This window comes from Phascolarctos cinereus, unplaced genomic scaffold, assembly GCF_003287225.1.
Source record: "Phascolarctos cinereus isolate Bilbo 61053 unplaced genomic scaffold, phaCin_HiC Scaffold_5;HRSCAF=322, whole genome shotgun sequence".
NCBI lineage: Eukaryota > Metazoa > Chordata > Mammalia > Diprotodontia > Phascolarctidae > Phascolarctos > Phascolarctos cinereus.
The window spans coordinates 46,253,182-46,266,207 of NW_027555958.1; the positions used below are offsets into that span (position 1 = coordinate 46,253,182).

Below are 13,026 nucleotides of genomic sequence, written 5' to 3' on the forward strand. Positions count from 1 at the left end.
ATGCGTTTCCTTCCAGCACAGCAGTAAAGCTAATAATAACACCATTAGCTATCATTTAAGGTATATAAAATGCTTCACATCAAATCTGCTCATCACAGCAACCCTATGATGTAGATAATACTACCCCCATTTTACAGTTGATGAAATTTTGACACAAGTTAAGTGATTTGTCCCGCGTCACACAGCTAGTGTCTGAAGCAGGATTCGAATTCAGCTCTTCCTGACAAAAAGTTCGGCGCATTGTTGGCTTCAGTAACATACACACTTCCACATCCTTGGATCTCTTTAATTCAGTGACACAACAAAGATCTATGCTCACAGCAGCCAGTTCTTAATTAAGATAAGGTCTATCTTTGTCCCACTCCTCCTTTTCTTTTTTGTTCCCTTGGTGCAAACTTTCTCTGAGTCTGTGTGGTCCTATGTCAATACAAAGCAGAGGCTGTCATTGGGAAAGACAACTCATACAACAGTTCAGGCTTTGTGCCCAATACCTTAGGTGGCTGACCTTTTAGAATCCTCTCTTTGACTCACTGCTTTTCTACTTGGGCTTTCCAGTGGTTAGAAACAAGGTTGATCTCTGCTTCCAAATCTATGCCTCAGAATCTTTGAACATTACAGTTGACTGAAAAGATGAAAGGGGGATTGCTTTTAGGCACTTAAAAATTATTGAGTAAGTAGCACAATTGTGCACAGAGTGCCATGCCTGGAATCAGGTAAACTCATCTTCCTGAGTTCAAATCTGGCCTCAGACACTTGCTAGCTGTGTGACCCTGGGCAAGTCACTTAACCCTGTTTGCCTCAGTTTCCTCCTCTGTAGAATGAGCTAGAGAGAAAAAAGGCAATTCACTCCAGTATCTCTGACAGGAAAACCCCAAATGGGAGCATGAAGAGTCAGACACAACTGAAAAATGACTGAACAAAAAAAAAATTTTTATCCATAGCAAACATATAGGCTATGCCCTTTCTTCTATGATATTGCAAGTGACTATTGACCTCTGACTTGTAACTTTGTGAGGTGGACAAGATCTGACATAGAGAAGTCCCTTACAAAGTTCGGGAAGATAAGGAGGCAAAAGTGATAGAGTGAATATGTATACATGTGCATGTAGGTACACGTATGCTATTTAAATATTTTATCAGGCAGCAAAAGTGTCACATTGTATATATATGTATATACATGGGTATGTGCTAATAGGAACATCATTACTATTATTGAAAGGTGGCATGTTCTTGAATTTACATTAGAGTATATATATATATACATATATACATATACATATACATACATATATGTACATATACGTGTGTATATATACACATATGTAATCTGAGCTCTCAGCTGACCTAACAGTCACTAATTTGGTCTATAGTATGCTCCCTAGTACAGCTGAGGAAATTGAGTACTGTTTTTTGGTTTGTTTGTTTTGTTTTTTGATGAGGCAATCAGGGTTAAGTGACTTGCCTGGGGTCACACAGCTGGTAAGTGTCATGTGTCTGAGGCCAAGGTCCCGCTGACTCCAAGGCTGAAGCTCTATCTACTGAACTACTTAGCTGCCCCTAAGGCAATTATTCTTTTTTGGTTTTGGCAAGGCAATGGAGTTAAGTGACACACAGCTAGTAAGGGTCAAGTGGCTGAGGCTGGATCTCAACTCAGGTCCTCTTGACTCCAGGGCTGGTGCTGTATCTATTGTGCCACCTAGCTGCCCCGGCTAAGGAAATTGAGACTGACACAAGTTGGTTTGGGCTACTTCCTAGTCACTGTCGAAGTGCAATGAGTGGCAATTCCAGGCTGATCATTTTGTTCTATGCAATCCTGATGATCTACATTCTCCAGCCAGTTTTCTTACAGTCCCCTTGACTTCCTTGTTTCTCAGGCTGTAGATGACGGGATTTAACATGGGGGTGACAATACAGAAGAGGACAGAGACCAGGATGTCCACATCCAGGGAGCAGCCTGAGCTGGGCTGGTCATAGTTAAAGATGGCAGTTCCAAAGAAGATGACCACCACAGTGAGGTGAGAGGCACAGGTGGAGAAGGCCTTGCCCCGTCCTTGAGCAGACTGGATTTTCAGGATGGCAGAGATAATGAGCATATAGGAAACAGCAGTGAAGAGGCAGGGGCTCAGACCAATGATGGCACTGGCCACATAGAGTGTGACCTTGTTGACTGAAGTGTTTGAGCAAGAGAGCTTCAGGAATAGGGGGATGTCACAGAGAAAATGGCTGATCTCATTGGAACTACACAGAGTGAGAGTGGCTGTGAGCCCTGTGTGTATCAGAGAATTCACTAATCCACACAACCAGGACCCAGCTGCTAAGTAGGCACAGACCCCCCCTACTCATGAGGACTGGGTAGCGTAATGGATGGCAAATGGCTATAAACCTGTCGTAAGCCATAGTGGCCAACAGGACACACTCAGAACCTGCAAAAGTAACAAGGAAGAAGAGTTGGGACAGGCAGCCTTCATAGGTAATGGTCTTCTTCTCTCGGAAGAAGTTCACCAGCATCATGGGGACAGTGGTGGAGGTGTAGCAGATGTCCAGGAAGGACAAGTTGCTGAGGAGATAATACATAGGAGTATGAAGAACAGGGTTGATTCTGATGGCCATTAATATGAGAAGGTTCCCCAGAAGAGTTACCAGGTATACAACCAAAAATATCAGGAAGAACAATCCTTGCAGTTCTGGGTGGCTGGAAAACCCCAGGAAGAGGACTTCAGTGATTGTTTGATTTTTCTGGCTCATATTGAAGAATGATAAGAGGGAAATATGTATTGAAAACATGAGGGGAGAATATAATGGAGCAGGAGCAGTGATAGGTAGCATGCACAGCAGTACTCTGTTACACACATCTGGAGTTACCAAGGCAGCTTGCCAGGACTTTCTAAACTTTGTTGACTAAGTCGACCAGCTCAGGTGGGCAATTTCCCTGTGAATTTGAGTGGCCACCAGCACTCTACTCAGTTCTTTCAAGACAAGTGAAGAATTGCCTCACCTTTTTTGAAATGTTACTGACCTTTACATGAAAATGACCCCAATTCTCCCACTTCTTTCTCACACACAGAACCATACCTGGGAGTTTTTGAATCTGGGGCAAAAATCACAAATGCACATGAGTAGCCCAGAGCTCTCCATTAGTGAAGTAGGATGCATTGGATGTCTTCCTTCCATGGGAGAAACCAAGGCTCTGGGACACTGTAGGGAAAGGCAGAGTGAAAGTGGAACTCATTCTAGCCTACCATTTGTTAACTTCCTATTTTAAATCATTATTCTTGCTAGCTAGCTACTAAGTCTTGCTGTTTGTCAGCACCCTTTAAAATTAGCACCCTGGGATGTAGCCAGGTCACCCTGCCCTAGTAATAACCCTTCACAGACAAACATACTCTCTTCTTTCCCAATATTCCCAGGCTCCTCTGCTGTGGTTAATGATGTTTTCAGACCAGTTTCTCAAGAAATTTTTGCAGTTTGGTCCTCTGATCAATTTTATTTTCCTGTATGGGATAGTTTCTCAGAATTTCTAAGTTAGAAGTCATTTTAGAATAATCAATCACCTTTGAATTAGTTTCATAGGAATGCTACTTCATCAAGGTAAACTATTCATAGGTTAATGCTTATCTTCCATCAAACATTATCTGCTTCCTAGGAGGAATAATCAATACAATCATAAACCTTAACATATCCCATTCCTCTTAAGCCAGTCATTCTAACCTTTGGATTCTTCTGTGAGCCGTGATTTCTGAGTCTTTGAAACCCCTATGGAAGTCATCTGCTTTTCAGAAGAGATTCCAGTATCCAACACATCTTCCTGTGAGAAAATTTAACCTAATTATTTCCCATTTGATCTAATTATGTCGAGGTAACCTTGTTTGGGAAATATATCTCACATTTAGAAGGAATTGTCAGGTGTCTCTTTGCCCGCTATGATTTTTACTTGTAAACTTGACCCTTTAAGTTAGTTCTTTCTGTCCATTAACCATTGCAACTCTCGTTCTTTACAGTCAGCCACCCTACTCCCCATCCTGCACCCCCATCAAGAAAGTGACCAGCACAGTCCACACTATTCCGGCGGGATCATTGCAGCCAGTTTGACATGTTTTCTTTATTTGTTTGACTTTTAAAAATGTGCTCCAATGTTCACGTCTGATCTCATAAAGTAAAGGAATAATAGTCAAATTCATAATTAATGTTTGGTGAATTAAATAACCTGAACACATACCTAATTAACAGGCTTTCTCCATGCAGTACGTTACAACATTGAAACGAATTATCTTAGGGACTTGATGCCTCACGCAGAAAATCGTTTTTCTGCTCTAGAGCAGATATAGTTCTTTGCACAGTGCTTTGCAAACTTTTTTTAATATAAATTTGTTTATTTTTAGTAGTTCTTTGCAAAGTGCTTTGCAAACTTTAAAGTGCTGTTATTACTATTATTTAGAATTTTAAAGTGCAATTGGCAATTTCTCCCAGACCTGAAAGGCAGTACAATATAATAAGTAGAGCTCAGCACAAACACTGGAAACTGAAAGCTCTTCCAGGACAGGGACTATTTCCTTTTATGTTTTTGTGAGCCTACCTACATTGATTATGCACCCCAAAACTCCATGTTGTTGAACTTGCTAAATTGGATTGAAGTTAATGGATTCTCTGCTTAGATTTGAATCCAGGAATAACATGCCTTTCCCCAGGATAAGCTCATCACCTGAAATCTCATCTTGGAAACTGATTCCGATTTTGAAACTCAGCACCTGCCTGTTGTCTCTCTGTTGTCCCTCCCCTTTGACTGGAAGGCTGGAGGGCAGCAATCAACTCTTTCCAAAGTCTCCCTTTACATAGGGCTCAGAATTATCCAATTAACCTTCGTTTCCCACCAGCTGCTCTGCTTGTGTTCTATCCTATGCCAGGTACCCTCTGGCACCCCTCCCCACACACACCCCTTCACCCCTTTTAACTTTTCTTTTATGTATTTGTTATCTTCCCCTCTTTGGATTGTAAACTCTTTGAGGATAGAGATTACCTTTCTTTTTCTTATTTATATGCCCAGTGCTTTGCACAGTGCCTGGTACACAGTTGGTATTTAATAAATGTCTATTGTCTATTGATTATTGAATAAAATCCCTCCCTAAGGAAACTACAAGCTAGGGACTTGACAGAGGCTGTGTTGTTTGAAATGCCTTTAAATTATGATATTTCCTTGCTTGGAGTTTGAACCTGAATTACTACCCAGAGAATGTATTCTGGCCCATTTTTTTATACATACAGAGGCATGCACAAACAGAAAATAGACACCTCCCCCCAAAAAAGGGGCAGCTAAGTAGATAGAGCATTGGGCCTAGAGTCAGGAAGACCAGAGTTCAAATCAGGCCTCAGACTAGCTGTGTGATGCTGGGCAAATCACTTAACCATGTTTGCCTCAGTTTCATTATCTGTCAAATGAGCTGGAGAAGGAAATGGCCAACCACTCCAGTATCTTTGCTGGGAAGACCCCAAATAGAGTTGGACACAACTGAACAACAGAATGTGGTTGGTGTAATTGACTGGTCCGCTTTCCTATTGCTTATTGTCATACTTTCACGAGTTTGGATGGGTATTTCCAGGTCATTGAGGCACATGTGATTTTGTAGACATTGAGGTACAGCAGCAGTACCAATTTCACTGTCATCATTATTTAAAGCAGAGGAGCGGTATTGCTTAAGTGCATCGATGTACATGCTAGTTTCCTAGGCATTGTTTGAAGACAACTCCATTCAAATCCTGGTTCTGCTGCATACTAGCTGTGGTACTATGGGCAAAGCTCTCCATAACTCAATTTCTTCATTTTCAAAATGGGCTTAACCTTACTAATATAAAGGGTCAAAATAGAGGCTGTTGTCATATTACCTAACTTACAGGGTGGTTATGAGGGCTATATAATCAATAACAGGGGGCCATCTCCAATTGTGCTGATCTATATCTTGCCACTGGACCCAGATGGCTCTGGAGGAGAAAGTGAGACTGGTGACCTTGCACGGCCCTCCCTCACTGTAATCCAATTCACTTGCAAGTCATGGCATCATCTCCCTAATGTCATGGTCCTCTTCAAGAATGAAGGACAAACGACAATCAATAATAACAGCAATAATTAGAGTAATAGCTGACATTTATAATGATTGATGGTTTATAAAGCACTTTACACACTAATTATGTGTCTTCTGGGTCTCTTACAGAATCTTAGAATCAGAAGGGACCACAGTAGCCAGTAGTTTGATGCACACACAAAAAGAATACCCATATTTTCCACTATAGTGGAAAGACCCCCAGTGTCTAGAGTCAAAGGACCTGAGTTCAAATCTCACCTCTGACACTTAATGCATAGAAGAGTCACTTGAACTACTTAGATGTCAGTGTGCTTATCTATAAAATGGAGGAGAGGAGGTTGAATTGGCTGGCCTCTGGGATCTCTTCCAGCTTTGAATCTATGATCCTCCATCTGAAATATTCTCATCAAGCCTCTGCTTGAAGAATTCCAGTGAGGAGAAACCACCTACCCTCCAGAGAATGGAAAATTTCCTTTTGGTTGTATCTAATTGCTGGTAAGTTTTTCCTCACATCAAGCCTAAATTTGCCTGTTTGCAAATTCCTCCCCGCTTTTTCATAATTCATAGTTCTGCTTTCTGGGGCCAAACAAAATAATTTGGATCATTTTTTCAAGTGATGGTGTTGCAAATCCTTGAAGACAGCTTCTCTTGGTGAAGAATTTTGTTCAACTCTATTTAAGTATTTCTGGGCAGCATCTGATATGTTCATAACAAAAAACGTTGAAGTGACTTGCCCAGGGTCACTAGGCAGTAAGTAGCAAAGCATCCCAGGCCTTTCCTGGTGCTAAGTCCATACTGGCTCTCAAGACTTTTTCTTAAAAAAAAAAAACAAACCCAAAAACCAAAAAACAAAAATACTAGAAACTTAGAATCCATTGTACTTATAGAACTATACGATCTCTCATATTCTCTGTTTTGGAGGAATGTTCATTTTCTTCTGCAATTGGGTAGGGATAAATGGAAAAAGAAATAAAAGATGAGTCTTCTTGAGTTGTACCTACCGAGGTAAAAGCCCACCTGGTGGAAAATCAATTTAATAAGATTTTTTTTCTTGGAAGATTTGTTTGGGTTTACTTTAAAAAAAAATCAAAACCCCAAGCACTTAAAGTTAACCAACAATGTTGTTGACCTGAATTCAAACTATGTTTTTCCAATTGGTTTGAGATCATAAATGTTTAGCTGATGCTTTGTTGAATGAGTTGCTGAATGAAACACATGGTTAGCTATACCTCTTGTTCAGTTTTCATTTAAAATTCCAGATCTTGGGGCTTTGAGGAATTTAAGGCATTTCAAATTCTGTTGAACTTCAGAAGTAAAGCTAGCACAGAAATAATTTAAAAAGTAAATGTAAACTGTGGGGAGTCAACAGCCTAAAGGTCTTAAGAAAGACAAGAATAATTTGCATTGCAAAGCAGAGAGTGTTCTGTTGACTAACCTTAAGGGGTTTCTTTTCTCAAAGGCAACAACAAAATGGGAATAAATCAATGTAATTGGAGTGACTACTAAACCCTTGGAGCATTGATGAGAAAAATCTCTTCCTTTATGATTTCAAAAACATTATGCAAAGAATCAAATTTGAACCAGGTTTTTTTTTCATGTTTTATTGATTCCTTTTGTTTGCGGAGACTAAATTTTTTAAATTGTACTTTCATTTTATCTCATCATTGATCTATGCCTTTATCCTTTAGTGAGGCAGACAGAATCCTTTCTATATCTTAGTATATAGTCATAGGGAGCTGTACGAGGTTCAGAGAGGCCACATGATTTGCCCCAGGTCACACAGTTAGTAAATTCCTGAGACAAGATTTGAACCCAGGTCTTCCTAACTTCCTAACATCCACTATGACTCTTGCTAAGATGTTGTTATTTTTGTTTTGTTTTAAGAACTCTGCCAATTAAAACTATGGGCAAATAGTTGAAAGAAATTCCAGACATAAGGTTACTGTGGTAAAGTTAATTTAGTATGATTACACAAATGAGAAGAATTTTTGTTTTGTTTGTTTCTTTGTCTTGACACAGAATTTCCAATGCAAACTTAGTAACAAAGTAGAACTAACTATAGGCCTGGCTGAGACATGAATGTAGACTGCATGTGTGCAGTCATGTACTGAGAACATAGTCTACAAGCAGCATTTCAGGGCCTGACTATATGTAAAGGTCAAATTCCAAGGCATATCTCATAACTCAGCTTGTGTGTGACTTTTCTGTATATATCTTTTCTCAATGAGGGATGTCACTTTTCTCTATACAACTATAGCCAGACATGGTCTAACATTCAAAAGAAGAGAATAGAAGATGAAGAGGGAGAATAAAATAGACAACCTACTTATACTTTCCCCTTCCTCTCCCTCCAGTCTCCATCAATATGCAGGGGGTTCACTCTTCCAACTAGTTGGAAATCCTTGGATTTCTCTAATCATGTGACTCTGTCATACCTACCTCATCCCAAGGATTATGAAGTCCTGGTTGCCATTGTTCAAACCTCATTCCTTATGTCCCTCTTGCTCCTCCCTTATTCTCATCCTCCTTAACCTAATCCCTCTCTAACCAACTTCCCTCTCTAAAGCTACCCACACCTTCCCCGCTGTGCTCTCTTGAATGCTGGCTATATAGATAACAAAGAATCTTTCATCTTAAAACTTTTTCTTTCTCCTTCCCTCCATCTTCTTTCTCAAAGTAGGTGCTTAGTAAATACTAATTGATTGCTTGATTGATTCCTCACTGGCAGACAAAGGGATGTGGATTAGATGGTCTCTTCCAACTCTAAAAATCTATGATGATAAAACTATCTTGAAATTCTGATCTTGTTAGATTCTCAGTCCAGAGCAACTTGGAGCTAGAAGGGTCCTTCAAGATCATCTTATCAAGCTCCTTAATTTTATTAGATAAGAAAAAAAAAGGAAGTCCTGGAAAAATTTTTACTTGCCACATAGATAGGAAGCATCAAAATCAGGACTCGAACCTACATCTAATGATTACTGGGCCAATGAGTGTTCTAAGGCACTATACCATACTTAGGTACCTGCTGAACTAGAAGGTAAATAGTCATTGCCTCTCTTGATCAGGGGGCTTTGTTTTTCCTCAATAATATATGCAAGATTGAGTCCATGTATACTTGTTAATGTCCATCTAGTGCCAGGTCATCTCTACCATAACAATGAGGCATTAGAGGACACACATTCACAGGACATGTGCACATGGAATACTGTTAACCACAAGAATTTGAAACTTCACATTCTTCTGAATGACTGAGAGCCGGCCTTCACTGTTACCTAATAGCATTTGCATAGCACTTTAAGAATACTCAGGGTGAGTATTCACATTTCAGAAAGCAGAAATCTGTGAACGGGGCTTAATTCCTTGTTATGGTGTAGTGGATAGAGTGCTGGGTCAGGAAGATCCAAATCCAGCCTCAGACACTTACTAGCTGTGTGACCCTGGACAAGTCACTTAACCCAGTTTGCCTCAGTTTCCTCATCTATAAAATGAGCTGGAGAAGGCTATGGCAACCTACTTCAGTATCTTTGCCAAGAAAACCCATGGGTTCATGAAGAGTAGGACACAACTGAAAAATGACTGAACATGGAGATGTTCAGATGGAGAAAAATGTTAATGCATATTAAAGAGTGTGTCAAACTGATTGTTAAACTCATTGAAAGTTACACAGCTAATAAGTGTGTTAGGCAGGATTTGAACTCTGGTCTTTCTGACTTCAAATCTATCCATTATATCACCTAACTGCCTCTATAAGTTCTCTTAGGTCTATCAGCTTCTTCAGGACAGGATCCGTGTATTACTTTTTCTTTGTATTTTCAACTCCTAGCACCAGTACTTTTCACATTTTTTAAGACCTATTTGGTGATTTTATTAGAATAAGGAATTGCTGGTGAAGAATCTCTCTTTATGAATACAAATCAGCATTTACTCTGTAATTTACAATCTTGGTGGGCTGCCTGGGGCACTAATAGATTAAGTGACTTGCAGAGAGTCACACATTGACTATGAGTCAGATGTGAGACTTGAATCCAGGTCTTCCTTACTCTGAAGCCATGACACCCTGTAACATATATGGTGTGTTCAAGGGGAGCTCTGGTCACTGGCTTTCTCTTTATGTAAAAGAACTGCCGGCCCCGAGTCCCTACCCAGAATCAGAGAGTTTGCAGAGACTTCAGAGGCCACTGAGTTGAAGTTGTAATAGTGATGGGGTGCTTGGACCGCAATTTTTCCTCTAGCCTCAGAAACACTATCCCTGACAGATTCTCCCCAGACCAAGGACACTGTGCCTAGCAATTGCTCATGAGTGGGCCCCAGCAAGACCCTTATCTCTCTCCTTGGTGTAGTAACAAACAGCACCTCAAGGAATTATTAGTTTAAACTGGCTTTGCACTGGGTCATAAAGACATTCCTACCCCCTGGACTATCTATCCTACCGCCCTACCTCATTATCTATATCCTGGGCTCCTTGCTAACTGTATTCTAGACTTAAGACATATGTATACTCCCTACATCTATCTTGTCAAACAAGACATTGATTGGTGGCAGACTGGACAACTCTCAGTTGTCCCTGACTGCTAGTTAACTTAGTGACTTAGCAGGCCTAAAACCACACCTCCATGTGGCCCCCCCTGTGGACTTTTCCTAGTGAACTCTGGGTAAAACACCTGTGCAGTAGGTACAAGAAGTGCATGTTCTTTTGAGAATTGACCACTCCTTAACCACTCCCTAATCCCACCCTGAATCCCCTAGTTAGCATATTTGGCACATGTTTTATTGTATTTTATCCTATACAAACTTTAACTGTACCCCTTTAAGATCGCAGGATCCTTAAGAATCCTTGCCTGCTGAAAAGCGTAACAATAAACTTTTTGCTACCTTGACTTAAAGAATGCTTGAGTCTGTGAATTCATTCCAGACGACCCCATCGTGTACCTCAGTCTTTGAGGGGTCACAACCTCTCATACCGCAACAATAGCATATCCAAACCAGGGGTCACTTAGTCTTTGCTTAAAGACTCACAGTGAGAGATACCTCACTCCACTTACTGCTAGCTTCAATTGGTAGGAAGGTTTTCCTGACACTGAGTCAGTCCCAACTGGCTTTTCTGGACTGGTCTACCCACTCCCTGTTCTGCCCTCCAGGACAAGAAGAACAATGAGTCTAGTTTCTTTTCTCAGTGACAGACCTTGGAATGCTTGAAGACAGCCATCTTGTCCCTCCATGCCTTCCCCAAACCTTTTTTCCAGACTGAACATAGCCAATTAATTGTTTCCATTGATCTTCATACAACAAGTTCTTAAGGCTCTTTGTGATCCTATACGAAGCAAATGCATGCTAATGTGAAGGTTATACAAAGTCAAACTCTCAGAGTTGGAAGGAAGCATTCAGTTCATCTTCTGTCAAGTCAATCAAAAAGAACAACTCAAATTTTTTATAGCACTACAAATGTTTGCAAAGTACTTTACATATATTTTCTCATATCATCTTCACAACGACACTGTGAGGTAGGTCTTTGGGAGTAGCTGGGTCGTCATGTGGAAGAAGTATAAGACATATTCTGTTTGATTTCAAAGGAGAGAAATAAAAGCAATGGGTGGAAATTGTAAAGACAGAGACTTAGGAAAATTTTCCTAAGCATAGTAGAGCTACCCTAAAGTGGAATGTGATTTCCGCAGGAGGTAGTAGGTTCCCCATCACTAGATGTCAGAGCAAAGACTGGATCGCTACTTTTGGGATATGTTGTTTAAAAAGAAAAAAGATACTTATTCAGGTACAGATTGGACTAGAAAGTGCCTGAGGTCCTTTCCAACTGAATTCTGTTATTTTGGGAATTCAGTACTCACTCCTTCCCACTTCCTGCAACTTATCATTAATATGTCCCTTAAACCTACCTGCCAGCATCTTTCCTCCCTCATGGCCACAACTTAAACCTCATTATCCCTCACAACTGCACTAACTTCAAAATCTCAGAAAATTCCCTAAGTATTTTTCAGATATTCCTGAGACACAGTGGGATCACCTGACATAAGTCTGAACAGTGAAAGGCTGTGCTAAGACCTCCAAGGCCAGGGACATGCAGATAGCTTCTAATCACCTGTCTTCATCAACAAAGCTCCTCTTATCCAGTGATATTCTTACTGGACTTGGTCCTCAATGGTTAACACATTCCCATTCACTCTTACTCTCCCCATTCCTAAACCTTTGACTTTCAAAGAACAAGTTTTCCCACTTACCAATCCGCGGAGTCCACTCTCTGATTCCCATCTGCCTACCTACCCAGTGTCCACTCCAAGTCTGCTCATCCATTCCACTGTGCTCCTGAAGCTCTCATTCTATAATTAACAAAATTCCTTTCATTTTAGACCTCTTCCTCTCTTGTTCCTTCCATATTTTAGTAATCATCAAGATCTGATGCCTCTGGGATGACACTGTAACTCTTGCCTTCCTTTCCAGTATTGGTTTCATTTTCTCTAATACTCCTAACTCACTTCATAGTGGAGAAGTCAAAATACTCTTGCCAGACCCTCCATCTACCATCATCACTCAGCAACCTCTCCTCACTTAAAGGTCATTCTATCAAAATGTATCACCCATTCCAGATCCTTGTGGTTGTTATATGCTGATTCTCAGTCTTTCCTTTTTCAATGAACTTACCGCCTGGGTCATAGTCTCCCTTTTCACCCCATCTTTTAACTTTATGTTGTGGGACTTCAACATATGTGCTCAAGTTTCTTCAAATACTCTAATTGTCCAGTTCCTCAGTCTTCTCAACTCCTACATCACCTATAGAACTAAGGACTCTCCATGAGCCATATGCTGCCTTATCGTGCCAATGATGGGTCAAGACTGGTAGCAAGTTAATAGGTCTACAGAGGAAAAGCCAGAAACATGACCTATTCCCCAATTCCACTTCAGCTAACACAGAAGGGATCACATTCTTGATCTTGTAATCACT

At 40.5% G+C, this 13,026-nt stretch overlaps 1 pseudogene; it reads right to left on the minus strand.

The window, feature by feature from the left end:
• Positions 1–1,793: 1,793 nt before the first annotated feature.
• Positions 1,794–2,826, minus strand: LOC110216623 (olfactory receptor 5V1-like; annotated as a pseudogene).
• Positions 2,827–13,026: the final 10,200 nt, after the last annotated feature.